The sequence below is a fragment of the Cydia pomonella genome, chromosome 1 (assembly GCF_033807575.1).
Source record: "Cydia pomonella isolate Wapato2018A chromosome 1, ilCydPomo1, whole genome shotgun sequence".
Taxonomy (NCBI): Eukaryota; Metazoa; Arthropoda; class Insecta; order Lepidoptera; family Tortricidae; genus Cydia; species Cydia pomonella.
Window position 1 is genome coordinate 35,252,218 of NC_084703.1, and position 23,943 is coordinate 35,276,160.

Below are 23,943 nucleotides of genomic sequence, written 5' to 3' on the forward strand. Positions count from 1 at the left end.
GTGCTCCGGGAGCTATATAGCTCGGCAACAATGCAAGTCCGGCTTCACAAACTCAGCAACCCAATACCCATCAAAAGGGGAGTGCGTCATGGGACAGAACTGGTATCAATATCCATGGTGTCTTCTTGTCGCATCTCAGATTTGCCGATGACATTGTATTGTTCGCCGAGACCCTGGAAGAGCTTCAAGTCATGGTTGAAAGCCTTTACCATGCTTCTTTGAAGATTGGTCTTAAGATGAATATGTCCAAGACTAAAGTTATGACGAGCATCTCTAGTGAATCGATTCCAACTATTATGGTTGGGAACGAAGTACTGGAGGTGGTCGAGCAATACGTGTATCTTGGACATATTCTATCTTTTGACAAAACACACCAACGCAAGGAGATCTCCAGGAGGATCCAGCTGGGTTGGGTGGCATTCAATAAACTGGCGGACATCCTCAAACCCGTTAACATTCCACAATGCCTGAAAACTCGCCTCTTTAACCAATGTGTCCTGCCCACCATGACCTACGGTGCCGAGACATGGACGCTCACTAAGGAGACTGTGCATAAAATTCGAGTGGCACAGAGAGCCATGGAGCGCGCCATGCTCGGCATCAAACTTCAAGACCGAGTGAGGAATGTCGAGATCCGACGTCGCACCAAGGTGCAAGACGTCGGACACGTCATTACCAAATTAAAATGGAGCTGGGCGGGACATGTTGCCAGGCAGAGTGATGGCAGGTGGGCCAAAATGCTAACGGAATGGTGGCCGCTTTCAGACGAAAGGAGTGCCTGGCGTCCGTTGGCTCGTTGGGTGGACGACATTCGGAAGACTGCGGGTCACTTCTGGATGAGATTGGCTCGGGACCGGGATAAGTGGCGTACTAGAAGAGAGGCCTATGCTCAGCAGTGGGCGATAAAAGGCTGATATGATGATGATGATGATGAGTAGGTACATACCTTCCTAGTCAAAACTAGTTTATGGTATCTAATTTAACTGTTGTCTATCCTAACATAATTTTAAGTACTAATTTTTTAATGTGTGTGATGTATAAATATCTACATACTTTGTACGCTTTAAAACCTTCCCAAACATTACAAGACAGATTTTAAAATATACGACGTGTTGTTAGATTTATCTTGATTATTTGAATAAGACAAGGAGGAAGGATGAAGGATTCTCATTTAAGTTTTCAACTCAGCAGCAAAAATAAACTTTGCTGCTTGAAAACAGTGACCATACAATTTTCATGCAAATGTGAAAGTAAATTAACCTAAAATTAGATTGTTACGAATTGATATTTCTAAGTTGAATTTATTATTTTCATCACACTTGCTCGAAAAAGATCTTATTTCATGAAGGTATACTGAAGAACAAAGACATTTAACCTATTGTTCCCCCGGGAGTTATGGATTGTTAAAAAACTATAACTCCCTAGGGAGTTTTTTATTTATTGTGTCACTAATTCATACGAACCAAGTAGGTACAAATATGTGTCACTTTTAAAATACTGACGTTTATAATTTATTTTTACTGTTTATGTTAAAAAAATTTTTTAATTTGATTACATAATTGAATAGTCGTTTAATAGTAATTTACGATACAAGTGCAGAAAATAGGAAATTCGCAATGAGTGGTGATAAATTAAAACACAACCGAAGGGAGTTTTTTAAATCGACACGAGTTGCGAATTCCCCATTCGCAGGTGTATCGTACAAAGTTTTATAGTACATCAGTGGCGGTGCGTCACAAATATTCGTAGGAAACCCGAAGCTAATTTTGCTTTCCTTTTCTCCATAAACCGATCGTGAAAGTACTTAACTGGCTGAAATTAGACAAGCCGGTGGGAATCGAGTTCTTTGAACGATCCGCCACTGTAGTACATATGGCTTTTTAAACTTTCGACATATGCGCGAAAAGTGCTCATTCCCGCACGTGTGCGGGAAAGTAGCACCATATGTACTGTAAAATATTTTTCTGAATTTTCAATCGTGGCTGAATGCCGGATAGGTCTGTGCCTTATATGCCTAACCTGTCAAAGAATGACAATATGACGGCCAAATGGTTGAAATGTCACCGTATTTAAAAATTATTTCGCTTAAAATTTAGTTTTTTCTTCGCAAGTGTGATTAAAAACATTGTGTGTAACTACGGGGAAAGAATATTGCAAACTCGAGTTTTTCCAACCCGCGGGTGACGTGCATCGTGGTCTCGTTTGCAAAATTTCACTTAGCCCTCCTCGTTGCACAACGTACTTTTTCAGTTTCGACTAGCTCTAACTCTGTCCGGACTCCGACTGGGACTGCTACTGGGACGGGACTTATTGGGAGTGCTGGTGGGAGTCAGACTGGTAATAGAAGTGAATGTGTGAGTAATGGGACCGATGTTGGAGTATAACTGGTGGTATGTACCGTGTTGTGAATGGGACTGGTGGTAAAAGAGTGACCGATGTTGGGAGAGAAATTAGCGTTGGGTTATAAAACTCACAAATGGTGGGAGCGGGAGTGGAAAGAGAACTGTGTCTGGGACTCGGACTGTCAACTTACTATATTTTGCGTAATTAAAAGACTTCATTTCTTCCATATTTCATATTTCCTTTTAATTTGTTTTTACTGCTGAGATGAAAATTGTATGTGCCACACGAGACCAAAATTTTTTGCACCTCTGACGCCTTAGTGATCCCCGCAATGCTAAAGATTATGAATTAGATAGGTACACGCGCAAAACGTAGTTGTATAGTATCTTTCATTTGCTCGGAACTCTAAATTTCTTTTTTTCAACATTTCAAACTTCTATTAGTCAGTTGCGCTTCATTTGTTTTTGACATTCAAATTTTTGCAACATGTCGCTACAGAAGAAGTTCAGTAATTAAATTTCTCACTAAAGAAGGAAATACGCCTTCGCAGGTAAAACAACATATGTTGCCCGTGTTTGGTGATTTGTGTCCTCCCGATTTCACAATAAAGTTCTGGTCTAGCCATTTTAAATCGGGCCGCGAAAGCCTAGTAGACGATCCTCGTAGTGGACGGCCAATTTTTGCCATCACTGAAGAAAATGTGACTAAGGTGAAAAATATAATTCTTGAAGCCCGACGAGTGAAACAGTGGGAGATAGCTAGAGATGTGGGTATTAGTAAGAACGGGTAAATGAAATAATTCATGGCTATTTAAACATGTCTAAGGTTAGTGCCCGTTGGGTCCCCAAAATGCTGACCGCGTTAGACAAGGATAGACGTGTCAAATGTTATCAAGACTTTTTAGACATGAGTCGCGGCAAAGAGGAAGGAATTATTTCCAGGATTGTGATACCTATGTGATGGGACTTGGATTAGAAAATGGGTCCCACAAACAGGAATCATAACAATGGAAATTCAAAGACGAAAATACTCCTCGGAAGTTCAAGGTCCATCCATCGGCTAGCAAACTTATGGCGAACATATTAAGGGATGCTGAAGGGATTTTACTTTCTTAAGATGAATGCTAACGACAATGAATGCTGATTATTACGCAAATTTACTTTGCCAGCTGAGAGACGCCATAAAAGAAAAAAGGAGGGGCAAACTTAGCAGAGGAGTTCTGATTTTATACAACAACGCACCTGTGCATGCGTCTCGCATTACTCACATAGACGCCATCGACCACCCCCCTTAAGCTGGACTTCCGAGCAAAGCGGCTTTGATACAACGGCCGCAGCGTCAGAGCCGCTGTGTCGGTGTCGCAGCGTCAACTGATGCAAATTCGCTTCCTAGCGGCGCGCGGCTCCGGCGACACTCGCAGTTGTTATTCTATACGGTGCAGACGTGATATACTTGTGATGAACCGATCAATTATGAAAATATTATTAGACGAAGACGAGGATGATGTTCTTTTGCTTCGTTACTTTTATAGTATGGATCGAAGCCTACCAAACTCAATTTTCAAAAGGAGAACAGACGAAGGCGCTTATAGCATATAATACGTTCCTGCCAAAAATTACATTTTTGGTACAAGCTTTTTTCGCTCACTGTACTTTTTTTTCCACAGGCAACTAATACTCATCGAGACAATTCTACAAACCCCAATCACAATTATGTTGCGTTGTTTTATCACAGAGTTCCTATGGCTACCTCCTGTCTCCTTCATCAGATCAGCTTGATGGCACCATAATATTACATTGTCACCCGACTTACATATGTATGCAAATTTTCAGCTTCATCGGATACCGAGAAGTGGGTCAAATTTAACTTGCAAGATTTGTCCCATACATACTAACAGCAGCGGTATCATGGTCGCATTTTTATCACCTGTCATGCCATGCGTCACTTTCGCACTTATAAACTTGTTAGAACGTGACAGACATAGTGACAAGTGATAAAGAGCCGACCATATTAGCCCTACAGGGCAAGTTAAATAAAAGCTTGTAAAAAGCATTTAAACGAGAACGATGACAAATTCAGAAGCTTTTGTCGGTTTAATAAAAAAACAGTTTTATTTTATTTTATCATTGGTATATGAAGAACTTGCGCCAATAACATCAGTTATCCCAGACTTTGTCCATTTTTAGGTCCGTTTTTATAGCCTGGTTCGCTTAAATCGTACAAAATAGAATGTTGTGATACTAAATTTACAAGTGCCTCGTCTTCCTCTTTAGTAAATATGTAAGTACGGTTCATTTCTTAGATATTCTAAATATTGACATAACCATAATCTCAAAACCACGTGCAATCGCAGTGACTGCGCGAGAGTGCTTGTGCAGTCGTAGCACGGCCGCTATCGCCGAACGATACTGTCGCGGCGCCACTGTCGCGGCGCCACTGTCGCTGCGATAGTGACGCTGCGCTTGGAAGTAACTTCATACATTTCCATACTGCATAATACTATCGCTCTGTCGCCGCATCAGTATCGCTGCGTTAGTGACGCCGGAGCCGCTTTGCTCGGAAGTCTACCTTTACAGCCTAGATTTAGCTCTCTGTGACTATTTCCTGTTCAGACTTTTAAATAAAGATCTCAGGGGGCGAAGATTTTCTACTGATAATGAGATGATAGCCGAGGTAAACGAATATTTTGACGACAAACCAAAAGATTTTTTAAAAGTTTAATGTCGCTATTTGACAAATGTAATAAATGAATTTGGATAGAAGGAGATTATATAGAATACTAAAAAATAACATACACAGCTACGTCTTTTCTTTCATAGTCAGGTAGATTAGGGTAAAGGCACCTATTACCGTGGTAGTTAAGGAACTTTTCAAAAGAGATCCAAAAATTAAGGGTATCAATGCTGTCTAACAGCCAGGAATTTTTTTTTTTCATCAGAGCATTTAATGAACTTTCCGTTTCACACGTTTTTGGATTCATTTTGGGTTATTATATGTATTAAAATATTTTTTGAAGCCAAAATGACCAAATCTTCTATTACCGTGGCAAGGGACAGGCTGTGATTCTATTATCGCGAATTGAGCTTTCATTACCGAGGGTACAATTGGCATGATTTTTCTGCACTCGTTAACAGAAACCAAACTCAAAATTCGAAACCTAATACCGAGGGTTAAAACAATAATAACGACGTGGGTTCTGTATATTATTTTTGTGTCATTAAGTTTAATAATGACACAAAAATAAAAAATAAAACTATAGGAGTATGTTTAAAAATAAGAGATATATTCGAAGAGATTATAATTACACTTTGGCACAATCAAATACTATTAAATAGTTAACTTACCAAGTACCCACGAGTACCTGTATAACAAGTTATAAGTTGAATGTTTTACATGTAAAACAACAAAAAATATTGTTAGTAAAGTTTTACTAAGGACGTATATGACAAATAGGCCTGCCTGTTATTAAATAAAGTAATTTTTAAATGCTATAAAGATTGATAAGAGTTTGTCTTACTGACATAATTAGCTGCACAAAAAAAACAAGTAAGTAACATTTTCTCATAAGGCACAGCGTAAATTATAGTCGAAATTTTATAAGCTGGACGTTTACCACCTGAGTGAAAGTTTACCACAGTGAAATGGTAAACGTCCACATTATAAAATTTCGACTATATATAAAAACATGAAAATTTTTAATTCTAATATTTTTGATAAGGTAATTAAGTTGAATAAAGTCTCTCACATATTATGTGTTATAATTTACCCGTTTATAACTAACAAATCACAGTACTTTTCTTATTGCTGATTCTTATAGCTAAAATAAATCATGTCTGAGATTTTGGACTACTGTATAAATAAAATTATATAAAAAAAAAACTAATCGGAATTGTCCGGCAGTTGGGTACCCTTCCTTGTCTGTCAGAGTAATAACTGAATCAGAAAACAGAAGAATTTAAATCTGATAATGATAACTGAAGTCTAAATTTTATCAACGAAATCTGTACTTGCGGTACCCTGAATGCGATATTTCAATACAATACCAAATAGTGACTCGGTAATAGATAACTCTTTAAGAGCATATTACCGACCCATTCGATATTTCTCTGGGTCGGTAATAGATTTCTATACATTCTATTACCGAGGGTAATCTGATCATACCATCGGTAATAGGCTTAATTTGGAGTTTAATTAAACCTAATTCCGACCCTTAAAAAGAATAAAACACAGATGTTTTTTCAAATCAAATCAAACACGTATATTACAAGCTTCTTGTAAAGACAAAATCACATAACTGGCAAGTAAATTTTAGGTTTTAACTCAAAATAAAAAAAAGTTGACAGATTAAGGGTTCCCATAGAAACAAGGAAATCGGTGCTGAAGTTTTTGTTAAAAATTAAGGGTTAGTTGAATACTTTCCATACCACGGAAATAGCTCTTTAATAGCGTGAATAGATCAAGATTGGAATAAATAAAAGAAATTATAAAATTGACAATTTGTACCAAAACTAAAGAGTAAATAACAAAACTACCACTTTTTCTATTAACGTGGCATACCACGGAATTACTTACCACAGAAGTAATTGGCGCCTATCACCGCTGTATTTTATTTTCAATTTTAAACGTATTTTCCGGTCAAAAACTAAGTTAAAAGTAATTCAAAATCGTGTAGAAAACAATACACAACCTCTTAAAAGGCATTGCACTAGTTTATTTGCCATAACTATTACGTAAAACACTAAGTAAGATTGGAGTGCACTTACCTGTGGAGTCACGCGTCTGTATGGAACAACCGGTTCTTGCGCCGCCGTCGCACAAACTGACGAATCGCGAGTTTTTTGTTACACTCACACAAATGCACACTAATGGGCACGATAGACCAATGAATGAGCTTGTTTTGTGTATGCTTTATTTCTTAGAGAATAGATCTGTTTGCTTGCAAAATGCGTATTTGTAAACACCGCGGTGTTAGACGTCGATTTTGATACCCGCGTTAATAGCCGCCGTTACCCTACCTACTTTTCAGCCACCCCTCGTAGGTATCCTATGTCACAATTCATTAACAATTTTACGAGAATGAATAGTAAGTAGATTTTGCATTGCAGAAAAATAATATCCAGGTTTTTGAGGAATAAAGTTACCATTACTTTTGAGGTTGGAAAATGTCTAATCTTTAAAACCGGGGTGTAGTATGCTGCTGTCTGCACTCATCCCTAGACTTCAATTACGTCATAAATGAGTGTTTATGAAATCTGTATGATCCAAATAAATAATTTAGCGAATTAGACAATTATATCGGAAGTTTAGTTAATCAGGTTCATAACTGTTATGCAAAAGCGACCGTGCAAAGATGAAAATAAAGTTAACATTAGAATGCAACGTATGTTTGGTTCGGAGGGTAAGTAGAGCATTTTTTAATTTAATATAATACTGCTTTGTACCAGAGCGCCATCTGGTGGGCCGCACGTAACACAGAGATGCCCCGTGGAGGCATTGTGTGCGATCATTTGTAGCATCACTCCCAAAACACACCCAAATAAATAATAACGTTATTTATTTTAATGAAATACCTACCCTAACACGTAAAACTGACGAGGGCGCTTTTGTACAACTGTTTAAAAATGGTTACCGTTATTTTATTTCAGGTAGGTATATGTAGGTACTTACAGGTAGTTAGAATTTTTAAGGTGTTCGAATCGTAGGACAACAGTAACATTCAGACTCTTTAAAAAATGTAACTGTATATCTTATGGTGTATCCACAGTAGGTACTCCAAGGCAAGTAGTAAGGTCAAGTTGCATAAAATAGTGATCTAATACTAAGTACTGTACTATACTGAGAAAATATTTTGAACATCATAGTCCGTGCGTACTTAGGATAGTGCCTACCAAAAATTCCGGTGCGTCAAAATATTACTGGTCCTGCGGGCCCATACTTTGAGATTAGACTTATTCTTAAATGAAAAATATTTGTTCTAGTCAGGTCATATTTTATATATCTAAAATACTCGCAATTTTACATTCAAGAATCAAGATATATATTTGTCTCGGTAAGTGCAGTCAGCTATAAAAAATTGTATCGGCTAAAGTGGCCAAATATTTCGATACACCTCTTTATTTCTATGGTAACACCTTAGGTGTTCCATAGACCGACATCGATCACCGTCACTATTAATTTCTTTCTTGACAATACAGTACTTAAAATAATATTGATTAAATTCTTGCTAGTTTCTAATAAACAATGAAAATATTGGTAAGATTTTTTCCTTAAGTCATGAAAAACTCAATGGTTTAAATAAATCCATATGGTTTAATCGCAAAGAAATCAATAAACAAAATCTGCTACAAAAAATGGATTCATGGCCACCACTAATCAGAGATTGTTAAAAAAACTTATTGCGTGAGCAAAATAAAGGCTCGGTGAAAATATATTAAATTAATCACGAGCCTGTTCGTGCGGACGATAAAACAAAATAAAAATGTGGTTTGCGCGCCAGTGGGCCGCACCTCGCGCCGAGCGGAGCGGCGCGGGCGCCGCGCGGCCAATGGAGCCCGCGCGGGGGCGTGCCCTCGCGCACTGCCACGTGGAATGCCACTTTTTACTAAATAATTACAAACTAGGATCGGAATGTCAAATTAATTGTGCGTCAATTATTTTAAGAGCGCCATATTCTCCCATAGTACGTTCAGAATGTTAATTGGCCGTGGGATAATGTTTTAAAACCAATTGTAATGCAAATAATGTTATCATAATCTCGGTCTTAGTAACAAAATATTGATATTTTCAAGATGCCAGGTCCGTTTCAACGACAATTATTTTTACAATTATTTTAATTTTTTTAATACATTAGAAAGTTATAACGTAAAACAATAATATCATTGCGCATACAATAACCTAAGATTACGCACAAGTTAAAATTATTGCACCGGAACATTAACTGACGTAGTTTTCCATTTAAAATAAAAAAAAATACATAATTTTTATTCTGGCTGCTCTGAAGGAACACCTATAGGGTTTTCTTTGGCGCGCATGCGCGCACTATTCCAGAGCATAATGCAGTGCAGTTGCTTATTTAGGACTGAACAGTGCTCTTTCTTATATCATCAAACCTTCTGGTTAAGTATGTTACGTTACCATCGCTTACATGGAGTGCCTACCGAGTGGAAATATTTTTATTTTCACTCTGGTCATGTCGACAATTTTCAATGAGGGCTACCGTCTTTGTGCTCACCGTTTGGCGCCACCGTAGGTGCAGGTCCAGAAAAACAGATCTAAAAATTGTACTCTGCTTATTAAAAAAAACCAATTCATTCTATTATACACAAATACGATTAATTTTGTATATATTTTAGATGCCACTTTTTTAAAACCACATTGCATTTGCATTTTTCGAACTATACGAGTATCTTATATCATCCATGATTAAATAAAGATGGAAAAAGATTCACCACAACTATTAATAAGGAGTGAAAATTCTCGATAAAAACGTGATCCCCAAAAATTCTAATCATTTGACAAATTTTAAGACCTTCATCTACACTAGCGCCCCTAGCGGCGAAAATAAACGCGGTAGCCCTCATTGCATTCAACACAATTCCAGTAGGTAGGTACAGCAAAAAAGCAGTTTACTTACATAACTTTTTTTACGGTTATCGACAACAATTTGAACCTGAATCTGTTTGAAGTTGACACCGAAAGTATCACTGAAAGTTTCTGGAATGAGCCACTTCATGGGTGTTTTTTGATTTATTTCCAGAGGTCTTGAGTCCGTGTAAGCTAACTCTGTACAGAATTCACGGAAACAAAGTGTGACCGTGCCACTATAAACGTTATACTTTTATAGGAATTAAGCATTTATTACTTTATTTTAGTCTTTTTATTAGTTTTTATTATAACAGCACAAGCGAGTAAAGAATTATCATTAGTCTCCTTAAAACTAGGTATTATCTTATATATTACATTTTGCCCTAAATGCATATAAAATTACATACATAACTGTGCTTTTTAGGAACTTAAAGCTGCAGGAATATTTAATACGAGAGCATACTTCCCCATACCTAAAAACATACATTTATATTACATTATATTATGTCATTTGGCGACCGTTCTGGCCTAGTGGGTGGTGACCCTGCCTATATAGCCGATGGTTCCGGGTTCAAATCCCGGTAAGGGCATTTATTTTGTTAATGAGCACGGATATTTGTTCCTGAGTCTGGGTTGTTTTCTATGTATTTAAGTATTTATATATTGATATACCTATATCGTTGTCTGAGTACCCACAACAAAAGCCTGAGCTTACTGTGGAGTTTTGGTATTTTGTCAAATAATGTCCTATAGTATTTATTTATTTATATGTAAATACTATCTAGGTAGACTTTAATTCAATTTCGATTTCGTTCACATGCAAATGTATCTGCAGTGAGAAAATGCAAATGTGTCTGCTTAGTGCTACAATTACGTCTGGCTGCCTTATTTTATTAATCTAATTATAATTAGGTACAGATTCACAAGTAGGTACTATATTACTTATTTAGTGGAGTTTTGTGTGAAAGTGTAATTATCAAAACTGTCATTAAAATCTGATTCCTCTTTTTTTAAACAGTGAGGTCGATATTTAAATGGGTTATAAACTAGGAGCAAACACGCAACCTACCTGAATATATTTAATTATTGATATTTTCTTGCTTTGCTTAAGAATCTAGTATAAGTAAGTATGACTGCTTATTATCTTGTTTGACATGAAATTATCACGAGTTTAATTTTAGATCCCATGGGTTCTCTTTTCCTATCATTTACCTACTAAATCATCGTAAGTAATAATAACCTCTCCATAGTTTCGGGTGTTATTTATGTAGCAAAATAATACCTATAATTTAGTAAGAAAATGGCGCACGAAGAAAAACTACCCACCTCTAAGCGCGACACGCGCTCGCAGCGTGACGCGATTAAATTAAAAGCGACAACATGTGTTTTCCTTCCCACAGGAAAATACATTAGCCAGAGCATTTCCCGGCGTCTTCTCTCTTTGTCCCACCAGAGTCTTCGACGCTCCGCTAGAAAGAACGCTCGACATGGCGCCCTCGAAAGCTAACGGGGAGCTTTCAACGTAAATCTGATAAAGCAAACACATTACGACACAAACACAAAGAAAATTTCTTCTCAACACTATCGTTATAAGCTCAACGTGGATCATCTGGCTCTTTCACGCACGGAGTATAACTATGGACAGAGCGAGAAGGGTATAACTTACCGGTTACAACTGCGGAGCGGGCGTCATTGGATGAAAAAGTTTACGCTGTACCGCCCTCCTCACCGCGTGCAGGGTTGCCGGGCCCGTTTCGTTTACAAAATATTTTCTTAGAAACAGTAAGTCGCCTGGGCCGAGGGGCGGCGACGCGGGAGCCCGCAGTCATGCTGAGAGCCTCAGCGGAGTCGGTGGACACACGTCGCGAAGCTTTTCATCTCTACCAAAAAAAATTGCTCGGTTACAAACACTCTACCAAACTGATGCTACCGATTACACCTCATTTCGTCACAGAATGCGGCTGTGAAATCAAAACTAAATTTTTATAACACCACGTCAACCAACCACTGTGATCAATGCTCTAATTTCTTGGAGATACTGAAAAATATTTTCTATGTCGATTTAGATTCAGTGAAGTGCTCTGAATATATTTTCGTGTGCTAACCGACAAACTACTATTTGTGATTTTACTTACGTGATTGTTGAAACGAAGACTGACTGAAAATTATTCAAGTAAGATTTAACATACTTATATATTTTAAACATATACATTTTTACTTTGTTAAATTTTGTCACAAACTTTCAAGAGGTCATAGTGCTGTGAGTTTCCCGTGAATATATTCCCTTTTTACTGGGGTATACGAGTAGGTACGGGAAGGGCATACTCCATATTTTACCCAATTAAAAGGAAATCCAATAATGGACTGATACCTATGTATATTTGGTTGTCGATTTTATGTTCCTCAGTTTTGTATAAATACTTATTGATGGGTAGGTAGAGCTCCTCATTTCGTGTCCCAACTAGCCCTACAAAATATTTCATTAAGCACTAAGTAAAAATTGCACTGATTGAAGAAAACTCCTACCACATATAAATTGTCATATAGGTATCTTTTTGTTATTCAGATAAAAATATTTATCGGATATTAATCTCAGTGCTTCACTTTACATTTCCATATTAGGGCGATAGGATGCACCGGGGTTAATATCAAATCAATGTGTTATTTTTTTATCTAACTGCGCCACTGAGATTGATCATAATTATGTAGGTAGATATAATTGTCCAGTAAGTGTATGATGGACGCTGTTATCCACGTACAGGCGTCATTATCACATTAACAGCACATTGTCATTATCACGTCAATAACCGCGACCATCAGATCCGTACCTTCAGATGAATGCGTTCGATAACTTGTGGCTCATTTACAAGCAATTCTAATGAAGTTCGTATTATATTTTACTCTCTAACCGTTGTCCTGCCTAGTATTGATTATATATCAAGTACTCAATTGATAGCTTTATGTAAGTGACCTAATTATGACCTATGAAAATACTGTCTACATAATTGCTTAAATGAAAACCATACCACCTTCCCTGTGTTGTTCATACGTGGGTAATACTGAAAGTTTCTGGAATGAGCCACTTAGAGGTCACGCAATGAAAATGTTTACTTGTTGAAAATATAACTTATTGTTGCGACCTGCAGTGGCAGCATGGTTCCATTTTTATCGCTTCTCACTATGCCCGTCACTTTCACACTTACATACTTGTTAGAACGTGACAGGCATGGTGACAAATGATATAGAGCCGACCATCTTAGCCCTACTGTAGAGTAGAACAAATGCCCGAGTTAAAACGGAGATCTTCGCTAGCTACTATCTATTAAAAAAAAGATTCGTATTTACTACGGTTTTTAAGAATCCAGGAACTTTCAGTATGATCTAAGTAAACAACTACCTAAGTTATTTTCATAATCTAGTTATGCCATAATTAAATCAAAAGAGCAGATTTGTGTTTTTTAGGTATACATGTTATTTAGACGTATTAGCATTAGTCATAAGAAGATCAAAAAAACCGGACAAGTGCGAGTCGTACTCGCCCACCGAGGGTTCCGTACTTTTTATATTTGTTGTTATAGCGGCAACAGAAATACATCATCTGTGAAAATTTCAACTGTCTCGGTTCATGAGATACAGCTTGGTGACAGACGGACGGACGGACAGCGGAGTCTTAGTAATAGGGTCCCGTTTTACCCTTTGGGTTCGGAACCCTAAAAACGGCGTTCTCTAAATAAATTATTTCCTTTGGCAGAATTAATCATTGTGCTCCTAAGATATAGGGGCTCAGCGTCGGCGACATCTGAGGTTAATATCAGTCAAGATTAGTATCATTTTCAACTAAATCAAAGATGTAGACGTGGATTTCATATAAATCGGTTCAGCTGTTATTGGTTCCTCATACAAACTTACTTACACATTCCTTTTCACTTTTAAGGGAAAATTATTGGGATAAAAACTTCTCTATCATCTTATGTACTTCCCCGACACTCCGATATACCAAATTTTATCTAAATCGGTTCAGCGGTTATTGACAACATGGTATCATAAATGAATTCGGTATCCTCGATTTATACGAAAACGATACCATACTTGGCCTAGTACAGTCAGCATCAATAGTAGCGGATGAAACAACGCGCCAAAAGTATCTGATATTCCGGATAGCTTTTCCAAATAAATCTCTAAAATTTACATTCAAAAGTATATGTTTTACCGTCTTAATTGTTCTACATATAGAACCACCACATTTTAAGTAAGCTGTTACAGAATGAAGCTACTTTTGATGCTGACTGTACCTTAAATGATATAGATATAAAGATAAAGTTTTTAGCCCCCCTCTCATTTACATTAAAAATCTAGATGGCTTCACTTCTGAAATCCACCCTTGGGTCCTTAGGACCAATTCTGCCAAAGGATTTTTTTTATTCATGCAACGCCGCTCACACGAGCTGCACATTCAAATATCAATTGGAACAAACAGAAAGAGACAAATCCAAATTAGTCCACATAAGTATGAAATTTAACTTAACATATTTAGATAAGTCACTACTACCCGGTAGTAGTACATTAGTCCATACGAAACAAATTATTTTACTATGACGATTTGAAATGATACATTAGGTACTTAAATTAATACTTAGTATATCAAAGTGTCCGTACATTTGCACAAGCACTTATGGAATCACCTACGTAGATCTGGCTAAATGCAATTTATTTATAAAAATGTTAAGGTTTATCTTCCTTAACTTTATTATAATATATTTAAAAGTAGGTAAAGAAAAGTTAGAAATTCAGTTTCGATCTTCACGTAATTTTTTATGCGTTATTCAAATTATTGTCTATTTATTTCAAAACATCGCCATCGTCATTTTTTTTTTAGATATTGGTAAATCTAATCAAGGAATTTATTTTGTTTCAAACAAAAACGTCTGCGATTAAACTTAGAAAATTAAGCTTCATTGGTAGCAGATGGCAAAGCACAGTTTTAGTGATCCAGTGGTCTTGGGTCTTACCCAAGACAGTGAATTTTTCCACTTTTAATTCATTTATAAGTTATTCTGATCAATTGTTTTAAATATACACAGGTAATACTAGCTTCTGCTTGCGGCTTTTTCTACTTTGGATGATGATAATGATTAATAAAAACTATTCTAAATCCTTCTCATCTCAAGCTATCCATACATTATTTTTCATCTAAATCGGTTCAGTAGTTAAAGCGTGAAGAGGTAACAGACAAACAGAGATACTTTTGCATTTGTAATATAAATAAGTAGGGATATTTATCCAACAATTTTAATGATAGAAAAGGGGCTCTTTTGAAACTAATATAAGTAAAATATAATTGAGACTAAACAAAAAGAGTCAGATCAAGATAAGTTGGCAGTGATTATCTGATTATGATAGACCAGCCTGTGCAAGTGTTAAGTAAACGTCATAATATCATAGAAGTTTGACGTTAAAATAACATTATCACTGTCGGGGCTGCCAAAATCGCTGCCAACTTATCTTGGTCTGACTGATTGATGCAAATCTAAAATATAATTAATTACTAGCGACCTGCCCCGGCTTCGGACGGATTAAACACCTTAATAAATTATACACCTGAACCTTCCTCAACAATCACTCTGCTGATAGCTGAAAACCGCATGAAAATCTGTTCAGTAATTTTTGAGTTTATCGCGAACATACAAACAAACAGACAGACGCGGCGGGGACTTTGTTTTTTTACATTGCGATACAAGTGCGAAAAATAGGAAATTCGAAACGAGTGGCGATAAATTAAAACACGACCGAAGGGAGTGTTTTATATCGACACGAGTATTTTGAAATACGTGTGCACTTTAATAAAATAAATCGAACGAATCGAATCAAACTTAAAATATATTTTTTTTTACACTATGTCGGTGGAAAACAAGCATACGTCTCGCCTGATGGTAAGCAGTATCCGTAGCCTATGTACAACTGAAACTCCAGAGTAGCTACATGCGCGTTGCCGTCCCTCACAACCCTCCCTCCCCTCGTTGAGCTCCGGCATTTCAGTTTAGCTACAATTACGTTTTACTATTTAATAATAACAATGGCTAATTAGATATCACATTCACAACTTCGAAACTCATCAATGAATTAAAAAAGTTATCGTCAAATATATTATTTTATGCACATTTTTATTGCCAACAATATATCAATATCAATATATATTCTTTATTCAAATAGGCCTAGCAACAAGCACTTTAAAATCGTCAAATTTTACAAATATCATCTTAATCTAAATATCAGAGCAATTTATTGATGCAGTGATTATTGTTCTAAAAAAACATTGAATTATAGATATGGCAAACTTAATAATAAGAATTTCACAAAAGGATCGTTATAATATTGTATAAAAATACTAGTCTAAAACGACAACTGTACTTTTGTCCTTTCCTTTCCATGTCTATCAAGTACTTCTCGAGATCATTCTAACGAGCCTATACTCGATGAGTTTACGTTTTTCCATCGATGAGTTCCTCTGTCCAGCTTCCGGCTGAATCATCAGATTAGCTCCATGTTAGCATATTATTGCATTATCAACGGAAATAAGGAAAAAATTTGAAATACCCTTGAATGATGCGATTGTGTCATAAATACACGCTGTATATGTTCTTTAAATCTTGTAACTTAAATTTAAAATACTTCCCGATGTCAGATAGAGCTAAAATTTAGCATATTTCCTTATTTCCGATGACAATGCAATAATAGGCTAACATAGAGCTATGATGGCTAGGCTAGAGCTAGGCTGACCTGACGGTGCAGCCGGAAGCTGGGCAAAGGAACTCTTCGATGGAAAAACAAAATCATTGAGTTTAGACCCATTAGAACGGTGAAGCTAAATAAAAGTATGCAAAAACTTCATATTTAATAGCAATAAATGAATCCATATATTCGTAATTTGCATTTAAAATAAAATTAAAATAAATTGTGTTAAATTTTCAAATCAAAATTAGTCTCAAGCTTAAAAGCCTAAACGTAGTCGGTTCCTACAAGATTTAAGAAGCTCCATATTATGAAGCTTTACAAAAAGTATAAACTTACAAAATAAAAAAGGTACTTATTAAGACAGGGCGAACGCAAAATTGCACTTGTTATATTGAATTTTTACACGTTTTAATCAAGGACAAATGCCTTGAAAAACTTCACTCAGATATTTGCAAGTTAAATTACAGTTGGCATGATAGAAAAAAATTACGATAACATGTTTACTTTTCATGTATTATCGAATGCATATCTTTACTCGCATATACCATAGCCGTATAGTTTTAGTACAAAATAGCTGGTGGTATAGCCGAGGGGTTTGACTAGTAAAATTTTAATCAGAAGTATACTTTCGGAGTTACTGAGGTAAAACGTTAAAAGCCAGGCAATTGCCAATCTTCCGTCGCAAGTTTCGCGCGGCGTGTTGTAACTTTTGTTTAAATCTTATTTCCTAACTTTACACGCCGTTTTAAGTTTCGCGCGCCGTCCAGCTATCATTTTACTAAAAGCAGATATTACTGAACAATCTCATGCTCTACTAGCATCCTTTTGACATTGGCGAAATCATAGAAAAGTTTTCTTTTAAAGAAGTAACGAAGAAAATGCACATAATTAAAATAGCTGTTTTCGACAGTTTTTCCAATCAGTAAGTGCGTTACGCAATCAATCAGTGTAGGGCTCCGTAGTTACTATTCTATCAGAATAGGCTAAACCTGGGCTATTAGTAAGTATCATGTACATTACAAGCATAAGGGAATACTTTCAATTAAATTCAATTCAAATTATTTATTTCAAGCTGTAAAAAATAACAATATGAAATTAAAATTATAATAAGTACATGCCAACATCTAAAATTTAAAAAGACAATAAAATTAAACACTATGCCAAAAACAAGAAAAATTATAAAAAAAAACATCGGAACTTATGTTAAAATTAAAATTGCATTACAATGGATTAAAATTAAAATAACATTACAATAAATTACAATTACTACAGAATAGACTTACAATTACAATTACACTTTTTACGTAATATTGTACAGTTTAGAACCCATATGTAGGTCATTCCAGTGCCTCCAAAATGTAGTCGGATTTCCAGGGATGAGCTGAAGCAGGCTGTTGGAACCGTCACATACCTGACATATGAGGGTTGTGGTACGTTTGCGGATTACCGCACTGAACGAGCTTTCGTAGCGCTTTGTACGTGTTTTTACTTTTTACTAAGAAGAGAAGACTATTTGCAATAGCTGGACCGATCATGTTCCCTATATTTTTCATTGAAAGTATTTATTAAGCTTTTGTTTTACAGAAGTTAGAGGTCCTACCCATTTTTTTTCTTTCAGGGCGATAATTTCCGAAATATTCACATTATCAAAAAAATGTTTTTAGAGACCCGTAGAACCAGTTCATTTTTTTTGCAGTATTATGTATGATTCAATTTCGAGATGGACAATGGTATATCTTTTTATACATAGATATACTCTGCAGACCATTTAGAATACTGTAATAGCTTTTTTATAACTATGCCCGAAGTATTACTTTTTTTCTCCACATATGAGCGACCCACCCCAGTAAACACTACATTATAATAATAAAAAACTGTTACAAGATACCAAAGATCTATAGTTTCTATAGTGAATAAAACAATAAATTTGGAGATGTAAAATATCCTTAATATCATATTACCCCTATTGCACTGATAACCAGTCTTGTGTCTTGTCTAACAATGTTAATTGTTAAGGTCCCGTAGGCTCGTGTTCTCTCACTCTCACTGAGGGTAAGCGTGACCGAGATGGATATGCGAGCTCGGAACCTCGAATATCATGTATTTAAATTTTAATTTGTTATAAGTTTTCGCAAAACAAATCGATGAGTTCCCTCAAGAATAAATTTGCGCATTTTAAGCAACAACTATTATATTTCAAGCGTTTGTGCATAAATAGTTACTCATTTTTAAAGTGCGTTTTAAAACTACGTTCGTGATTTTTTTCTATCAAGCAAATGTCAAAAAATCCGGTAACGCCGAAGTCATTAAAGAAAACCCTCAAGAATGCTAATAAAAATTTTTGTAACCATATTGTGATGAAAAAAGCGGTACGTTATTCAGAAATGCCGCTCTCTAACCTACGGCACTTAAGGTAAAATCGGCTGCTATATCACAGTAAGTTAATTATACTTCGATAATCTAATTAGGTACAAACCTACCTCTTTACGTATGTACACATCATCAGTATCTTTTTATCCGACTTAAAAAAGGAGAAGGTTATCAATTCGACCGTATTTTCTTTCATGATTGTTACCTCAGAACTCCATCATCGTCATTTCTGAACCAAAAAATATTTTTTGTTCAAAAGTATCATTTTTGTCAAAATCCAGTTCTCAGGAGGACCAAGCTTAGTTGGCAGCGATTTCGATAGCCCAGAATGTGCAAGTGTTATTTTATATCGTCGCTGCGCTTGTAAAATCCGCTATGTTATAAAACCCAACTTTACAGGAGACACATAAAACATGTTTATTTTATAAGTTTATATAGAAAACAAAAACTGGAAATGTCAAAAATTCAAGTTTTTAATGGGGCATTAAATAATGAGTTGTATGGAAATCTTAACTTCTTATTTAAGGTGTTATAATTTTTTATTTATATTTTGGGCACATAGCGGATTTTTTTTGTGTTGAAAAAACCGATGTGCTTTCGAAGACCCAAGTCGGGTTATTTTTCTATACAATATCACTTTGATGAAGCAATAAGCTGATTTGTACCACATACATAGAAACGAATGAAAAAACATATGGTTGTGTATTGAACTGTTTATTGGCATCAATATAAACACTTTTTATGATATTATTGTCTTTTCCAATTAAAATATTACAATAAGTTTTTTAACTGGTCATTTGTCAAAGCATGTCAACATTGTCCAACATAATGTTTATCAAATAACCAAACTACCTATTCTAACTATATCTTGAAGCATATTCTGATTTTAACAGGTTACGAATTTGATCTAGATTTGTAATGGATATGATCTGTCAGTGGCAAAAGCCAAATCATCTCAACTTATCATTGATAAATTAAAATAATGTGTTTTTTCTGATATCTAAATGCACTTCGATATTATATATATATATATCAGACAAAGCACACTGGCTGGCTTTTGACACTGACAGATCATATCCATTACAAACCTAGATCAAATTCGTAATAATATTATAAAAAATTACGCACTTAGATATATACATAGATATATTAGGTACCTAATATATCTACCTTATCATAAAATGCATTGTAATCACGATGCATAAACATACTTCAATGACTGCAGTCTATTAAATCTAGTTTTCTTTTTCTATTTATAGTGAAGAAACGTACAAACACTCAGCTTCCATATCTCTTTGCGTTATTAGAGTCCACTCTTCACCAATGTGTCGCAGTTTATAATAAGTTTCTCTGTTATTATACAGCAGAGACCTTACGGCGTTCACCGTGGGACCACCGGTTCTTTTACCAGGACGTATGGACTTGTAACTACTAGGCAGTAATTACAAGTCCATACGTCCGCCCCGCCCCGGTTGTCACCCAATTAGGAGTGAACCCCACCCGTGAACATCAGTAGTGCCACCTATAAAAAATCTTAAAACTGTGGCAGATTGTACAACTGCCATTAAGGAAATAATATACAACGCGCCCACCAGGAACCCGAGAGATTTTGACAGTATATTCCTGATCATATTCTGCTTAGACAGTAAGATTAATAACATATTCCTGATCATATTCTGCTTAGACAGTAAGATTAATAACATATTGCCTGTCCATTCTAGAATGTTACCCGTAAGGTAATTCGGTTTAAGTATAAACTATTGACATTTTAAAATTATAATTGTTTTACACTTCCTAAATTTTTCCTGTATAATTTTCATGCTTCTGATTGGACATGGACATTGGATTTGGACCAAAAAATTGCCAAATTGATCTAAACCCTTTTAAGATATTTTCCTTCTTTTGGTCTCAGAAATGCGTGATCTCTCGGGTTCATTGTGGGCCCCTTGAATGTAACAATAATATGTGTCTCGTAGGTTTTTTTTTTTAAATTCAGGACCATTGTGAAGGTTTTTTTGAAGTAGTGATTATTTCTGCAATTGTGAAACTATGTCGCTGTTTCTAATTGGATGACTCTGGACTATTTGAAATTGATTGTGAAATGGGATTTTACAGAATCTCTTCCAAATCTCGCAATATCTCAAATAGACGCACTTATTTATAACAATATGCGAAATCAGTTGCTTGATATGAGAGGAGTTTCAGTAAATTAAAATTAGTTAGAAATTACTTGCGGGCTACAATGATTAAATCTAGATTAAACAATCTTAACATTTTAACAAAAAATATATCTAAGTAGTATTTAAATTTTATAACGCAACACAAAATATAAATTATGATGACGTGAGATTGCAAGTGTTGATGTGGAATTTTAATATTTTACTAAATTTACGAGTAAATACGTCAATGAGTAAAAAAAATAAAAAATAGTTTTATCATAAATTGTATATCTTCTACCGGAAATAGCTGACCCGAACATTTGGGAGGCGTGCGCAGAGCCGACGCCAACACGTAGATTCCCTTCTGACACTTACGAAATGTAAAGGTTACACCGAGCGGATGCTGTTCTTGTCCGTGTCATTGAACGCATGCAGAGGCAGCACCCGCCAGGGTGTAAGATTAAAAGTTCATGGCATCTAAAATGAAAGCGATGGGGTAAATTCTGAGCTATGGAATATTAAACATAAATGACTATTACTTTTTTATATATTTTACAAGTTTTAATTGTATTTTGGGGTGGCACCCACAATTTCTGCACCGGGTGCCACCCATACTACGCCACTGGTGGTAATACGATACCACACGTGATAGGTTTCTGAAAAAAAAATCCATACAAAAATAAATGTCTCAGCACTCCCCTCCTAAGGCAATTTTTTTTAAGAACTGCGGGTCAAAAAAAATGTTTTGACTTCTAATATGTACCTATTATATGTATTATATATATATAACTGTATAACAACCTGCGGTTTCGCCATCGACAATAAGGTCCCTTTTCATCGTAATGCCACATTTTACTTTCAGTATCATTTCATACCACTAAAATCTACGTCTCGTTTTAAGTTTGTTGTTATATCAAAAATACATGCAGTATAAAAGGGATATAATAAACGCCCCTGTGATGGGACTGGCACCAGTAAACACGTATTTACCATCAGCTTTTTTTATGATAGAGGAGGCAAACGAGCAGACGGATCACCTGATGGTAAGCGATTACCGCCGCCCATGGACACCTGTAACACCAAAGGGGTTGTAAGTGCGTTGCCGGCATTTAAGATGGGAGTACGCTCTTAAACTTTAATTTCGTAAGCTTTTAAACGCTGGCAGCATTTTGCCATAAGCAAGAGCCAAAGAGCTTAAATGTTTAAATTTTCATTGATATTTGTTATTTTGAAAATTGATGGCGCCATACATCCCATGACTGGAGCAAAAAAACATAGTTTTAATTTGTTAATAATATTGAAACCATTTGCAGTAGCTTTCATTAAATGCATAGAAAACATAAATGACAAATAGGACATTCAACTTTTAACGCATAGAGCGCCAGAAATTTTACAGGTGTCGGTAAAATATCCAAAATACTCCAAAATTTCTCCCGTTTGGTCCTATGATTGGTGCAGTTAACAATTTTTTTTTGAATTCGGCTAAAGCTTAATTATCCTACTCTTTGTATTATAATATTCATAATAACTAGATAGGAGGTTAGTGTTGGACCAAGACAAGTCTGCAAGGATTTTGATAACACACGCAGTGCAAGTGTTATTTATACATCATAATGTCATAGAAGTTTGACGTTTATAATAACGCTTGTGCTATCAAAATCGTTGCAGACTTATCTTGGTCTAACTATAAATGTTTGGTAAAAACAAATAATAATTATTATAGCAGATGGTTTGCTCCTTAATAAAGTAAGAATACCTATACCTACTTACCTATATAGAAAATAAGAATGTTCATCAACTGTATATAATACCTATTATTTTTCGAATACCTATGTAAAAGCCTAGTCTTAAATGTAAAGAAGCACGTCAAAGTATCAAAGAACTGAATAAATCTGCAATGAAAAAGTATTAACAATAACATAAATCCAACTTAAATAGCGAAAATCTTTTAAACTGATAAATATTGCACATCTATCTCAAAACGACTATCCTAATAAGATTATAGGTGATTCTCAAAAACAGCCATAATAAAAAGCGTGTAGCAGATGCAGAGTAGGTTCCTACCTACCTAAAAGAAACTCGAAAGTTGTTCCAAACATCTTTTATGTAACGAACCATAAGGTATAAAATGCCATGGGAATTGATTTAAACGTCAGCAAATGTCATATTTTGAGTAATCCTATTCCTGCATGTCTTTCTGTAAAGATCTGTCAACCCGTTGCTTTGTGATGAAGCGGCCACACGGCAGGGAGCCTCGCAGATAATGTACAGATTAGATGGAAATCTGAAAGGAGTGACATTGTTTAAGCGGGCCAGGTATGGCCGCGCCGATGCCTGTGCCGTTGAGTGTTTCAAACAATGCATAAACAAGATTATTTCGGAATCAGTAGATTTAGAGTTTGCCGTTAGCAAAAAAAACGGGTAAACAAAGAGATTAACTGTTGCGGTATTTAAAACTGGAGTTTAATTATATAACAAAGGACTGTAACGGTACTGTATCTGGCAAATATGTACTTGTACCAAATTAGTCAACTTTTAATATTGATATTTTCAAAAGGGCTTCCTTTTTATTTAGTACTCATAAAAACTAGAAGTGTATAAAACTTAATAACTGCTATATGTAGGAAAATAACCTTCAATATAAATAACCGATAACTGTTGTATATTTAACAGAATTTTTCAAAAACAAGTTTATATTTTGGTTATTCAAATTTTGTTTTAAGTAAAAAGAGCTTTAAGATTTCTTGACGTAGAA

General features: G+C 35.6%; 1 protein-coding gene across 1 annotated transcript in view; it reads left to right on the plus strand.

Moving 5' to 3' along the window:
* The first annotated feature begins 10,787 nt into the window (after positions 1-10,787).
* Positions 10,788-23,943, plus strand: part of LOC133521173 (zinc finger protein ZIC 4) — a 32,514-nt gene continuing 19,358 nt past the window's right edge. Inside the window, exon 1 of the mRNA XM_061855989.1 lies at positions 10,788-12,100. The gene's annotated coding sequence lies outside the window, so the exon portion shown is untranslated. The remainder of the gene's footprint in view (positions 12,101-23,943) is intronic.